General features: G+C 32.1%; 1 long non-coding RNA gene and 1 other non-coding gene across 3 annotated transcripts in view; one reads left to right on the top strand and one right to left on the bottom strand.

The window, feature by feature from the left end:
• The first annotated feature begins 1,629 nt into the window (after positions 1-1,629).
• LOC128286738 (uncharacterized) overlaps positions 1,630-4,637 on the top strand; it is an 8,308-nt gene continuing 5,300 nt past the window's right edge. For both annotated transcript variants that reach the window (XR_008277397.1, XR_008277396.1), the window contains exons 1-3: positions 1,630-1,872; positions 3,290-3,355; positions 3,459-3,499. This is a non-coding gene — a long non-coding RNA (uncharacterized LOC128286738). The remainder of the gene's footprint in view (positions 1,873-3,289; positions 3,356-3,458; positions 3,500-4,637) is intronic.
• Positions 3,710-3,781, bottom strand: TRNAP-UGG (transfer RNA proline (anticodon UGG)). Its single transcript has one exon. It is a non-coding gene; the product is annotated as a tRNA-Pro (tRNA).

Here is a 4,637-nt window from a genome sequence, read left to right as displayed (position 1 = left end):
GGGTTTAAGTTGATAGAGAAAATAAAATAAAATAAATATGTAATGTAATAAAATGAAAACATATTCGAAATTGTAAAAATAAATTTAAGCAAATAAAATAAATGGGTAAATAAAATATTTTAAAGCTTAACTTTAGCCTCGGTACACTCGAACTTGAACTGATCATTGAAAGAAGGTTTTTCCTTCCAACCGATAAGTTGGAAATTTGATGGGTGTCGAATTTAACGAAAGTTGTGGATTTAATTTGATATTTTTTAGTCATTGTACTTTTCAAATTTTAAAATTTTGGACCTCATCAAATGGTAACAGTTAAAATCATTAAGTTTTTTTTTCAATGGTTAAAACCATTATGTTAAGTTATGTTATTTCTAAAATCTGATCCGACAAACATATTATCATATCTGTAATACCACGTTAACTGGTTATTTTCACATATTGCTCACTAAAAATTCAGTTGATGGATTAACTATTGTTATTCGTGTTAGGATTGAAATTTCAAAATTTGAAAAATCTAGATTTAGAATGATCCAATTGGAGAATATAGACTAAATTTATAACTATACGCATTGCCAGGAGAGGATGTAAGTGGCCTAACAAAGGCCCTAACCCCCCTAAAATGGAAAATTTCCCATTTAGCTCATTTATAATTATAAAATTTAAAATTAGTAATGTTAAAATTGCACTTTACCCTCACAAAATGATAAAAATTTAATTTAATCCTCTAAAAATTACAAAGATATAAGCTATTAAAATGACGAAATTGCATTTTTACTATTATAAAAATATATAATTTAATTCTGCCCCCTAAATTTTTCTTTGACTTTGCTCTTGTCCCCTAAGCCGTATTTTTGGATTCGTCACTATGCATAGCACAAGACCATTAATTGAATTTAACCAAAAGAATTTAACTGTTACTATTTGGCTTAACACTAAAATTTTAAAATTAAAAAAATATAGAGACTAAAGGGACCAATTCAAAAAATATATGGACTAAAATTGATCAAATTAAAATACAAGGACTAAATTCATAAGTTTCTCAAAGTACAGGGACTAATAGAAAGTTTAACCAATTATTAATTAATTTGTGAGTGCAAGACGGCGGAATTATTGACTGCCAAAGGAATGTTCGTTGACGTAATAATATTATGTTTATTTTTAACCCAAAAGCATAAACAGAGAACCAGATTTCCAGCTGGTGAGTCTAATTTTTAGTTTAGTCCCTCTGGTAGGTTTATATTTAGGATTTAATCCTAAATTATAATTTGGTATAATTTCGTCTTCTAAGTTATTAGTAGGTTGAAAACGATAACCCTATTCATTTTGCAGTTAAAGTGACAAGTAAAATTTTTAAAATAATTTTAAATGTGTAAATTTATTATTAATTGAATATAATTAATTAAAATTTCACATCACTTTGACAAAATGCTTGAATAATAGCAAAAAAATTCTATGTAATCTATTTAATGACAGTGACTAAAGGTGTTATCAATTTAAATCTACTATTAACATTATTATAAAAAGTAGAGGGTTAAAACTGTTAAATTAAAATAAAAGGGGCAAAGCTCATTTGTCAACATAATAGAGGGACTAAAAATAAAATTAGACCCCATTGGTGACTCCATTATGAGTTTTGACCCAAGTCTTTCCCTCTTCAGTCTCCTTTCCTTGTCGGTTCCTGTTTTGACGAAAAGCCATGGAAATTAAGTAACCTGAAAAGCTGCTTTTTTTTTTTTTTAATTTCCCTCCATTTTCCAATCATATGAATGAAGCAGCAATCGCTTGTAACTTGCTGCTGTGGAGCTTGACGAGTTTTCGTATTGTATTCTTTTGTATACTGTTTGCTAATTCGTGGCGATTTTGTTTGGCTTAATGGTAAGTGGAAGTTTATCGACTGATGATTTCTTAAATTCATATATATATTTAGAGTTTTACAAGAATTCTTTGATATTATTTTGAACCTATTGGAGTCTAGGGTTAGGCAAAGTCTTATAATTTTTGTATATCTTTTCATTAATAGCTCTATTAGTACACTTACTTTAAGTTGAATTGTGGATTCTGATGATCAATTATTTCTAGTTGCAAAATTTGGAAATGGAAAAAGAAAGGGTTTTGAGGCATTCCGAGAATTGAACTTAGGACTTCACGAAGAGTGAATCATACAACTGGACCAAATCTTTAATTACAGATGTTTGACTTGAATTTGTATCCCCTAACTTGTTTGAAATCTGAATGCCGGTAGTATTATATAATTATTCTAGTAGATGGAATGCCCAATCTTTGATGTTTATCAGAAATTCCTTTTTGCCTTCAGGTATTTTCTTCAAGAATCTGATAAATTTGGATGCCTGCCTGCTTAGTTGTTGTAGAAGAATGGTTTAAAGATGAGCTTATTGAATGATTAGGCTGTTAGTGACTGTTCCATTAAAGCTGTAACCTTAATCCTTTGGTTTCTGGGCTCTGCAAACTAAATGGAAAAGTCTTTTATTGAGGCAGTAGGTGGAGGTGCCATCTACTTTAGCTGTTAAAGCATTTAGTAAGTCTACATTATACCTTGACCAAGTTTTGCACCTTTGCAGTGCTTTGCCTCTCTTTTTACTACAGTAGTTGCACCCCGCTTTGCCATCTACTTTAGATCTGGCTTTCTAGTTCACTAGTTTTTCTTGTCATAAACATTGGTCAAGAAGTATTTAAGCCTGCTCCTCAAATGTCCGTTCATTTACAACCAAAGCAAGTTGATTCATTTTTGACTGGGATGGGCGGTATATTTTATCTGAAGACTTTGAGAGCTATTAATAAAATTACATAAAGATTTGCTCCTTATTTTATTTAGTTTTGCAACTAGTTTTTGAATTGTCTTGTCAGAAAACAATTAATACTTTCAAAGATGGCTTCGGGCCACAATCATCTTGTGTACAGTTTCAAATGGATAGCAGATAGTGAAAAAAACAGTTGGGCATTCTGAGAATTGAATGGGGAACCTCTTGCACCAAAAGTTAGAATCACATCACAAGACCAAACACTTGTTTGTTCTCTATAATTTATGGTTATTACATTCAAAGGTAGTAGTTTTCTATAAGTGGTGTGAGCCTTTATTTATTGATGAAATCTTTGACCCTCTGATCAGAACTAGATTGATTGTGATCTTTTTAGCTATTGGAATGAACAGTTATGAAGTTATGCAGAAATACTTAAAAGTCTTCTATTTTCACAAGAATGTTAACTACTTTAGCTAAAGTCATTCTAATTCTGTTGACCTGGGTTTGAATCCTATTTTAACCTTTGGTTGAAGGCGTGTTGGTGCAATAGGAGAAGCTGATGGAGGAGACCCATAGCATGGAGTGTAGCATGGTTCTTGGTCAGAATGACAGATGGACTTCTTTTCTGTTGGCCTTTCCTTTCTCTATCTTTGGCTAAACTGGTTATTATTGATTAACTTCTCTATTCCTTTATTTTCACAGGTATAAGACAGAATTCTGTTTTCTAATGACTGTTACTTCAGGTATGAGGCCAGCTTGCCCACATGCAAAGATGATTCATACAACATAATTTATTCATTGTTCTATTTATTTCTTGAGACTCATTAGAAACAGATCAATCTAAGTCTATGACGTTCAATATTATGCTCTGGAAGTTGACTTTACTAAAGATTCCTCTAATAAAATATTTTAGGATATAAAACAGGGAACAGAAAAGAAAAAGGCAAGAAATTGGGGCATTCCGAGAATCAAACTCGGGACCTCTCGCACCCAAAGCGAGAATCATACCACTAGACCAAATGCCCAATTTTGGATATCCTTCATGTCTGGTATATAGTTAGTAGATCTTTTCTCTTAGAAATTCTATTACTTTCCAATGGGCTCATTCTAGGAAGACCAAAGTTTCTCAATCTCTCACTTTTGAATTGGTTCAATACTTCAATGTATCATTGGCCTGCTACAATTGAATGCTAAGGGCTTTCGAAATTGCATTAGTACCAGATTATAGCGTTTATCTATATTTTAATCCCAGTATATAGTTATTAATTCGAAATACGGATCCCCTAGAGGCCATAACATCTACAGGTTATGAATCTCCCAAATTTTATAAATTTCTTTTAACCACGAAGTGTCTGACTTTTTAATCAATAGTTTCATAGTTACTGTCCTTAGAAATTAGATTTTTTGATTCGCACAAAAGTAATTTAAAAAAATGAAATTCCAGAACAACTAGGCAGCTAGTAGACACCTAATCACTACTTAATGTCCTAATAAACTTTTCAAGCTGGGTCTTTGGACTTAATTTAAATGGCAATGTTGTTTAGTTATGCATAAGGATGTAGGTCTGAATCACACCTTTGAGCAAAGGGTGAGGGGTTGGGGCAAGGTGGGAGCTAGCTGCCTAGCCCATCTAGTATAGCCTGGTAGTTGATTCAGGAAAATGAAATAAAGCAGTCTTTGCAGACAGAGACAATGGGAACTCACTCAGAAAAGTGGAAAAGTACTTTGCCTTTAAGTTCTATGTTTTTCGCTGAAATATAAATAGGCACTCCAGTGAATGATTTGAACCTGCTCTTCAACGTGCATGGTTATTCTGTTTATTTGTGCCTTTTGTTAGTCAAATTACCCTTTTGTGGATGCCTATAATAAGATTGAAGGTAC

Source organism: Gossypium arboreum, chromosome 13 (assembly GCF_025698485.1).
Source record: "Gossypium arboreum isolate Shixiya-1 chromosome 13, ASM2569848v2, whole genome shotgun sequence".
NCBI lineage: Eukaryota > Viridiplantae > Streptophyta > Magnoliopsida > Malvales > Malvaceae > Gossypium > Gossypium arboreum.
Note: the sequence above shows the minus strand (reverse complement) of the source record. Positions and strands in the feature narration are given on the sequence as shown.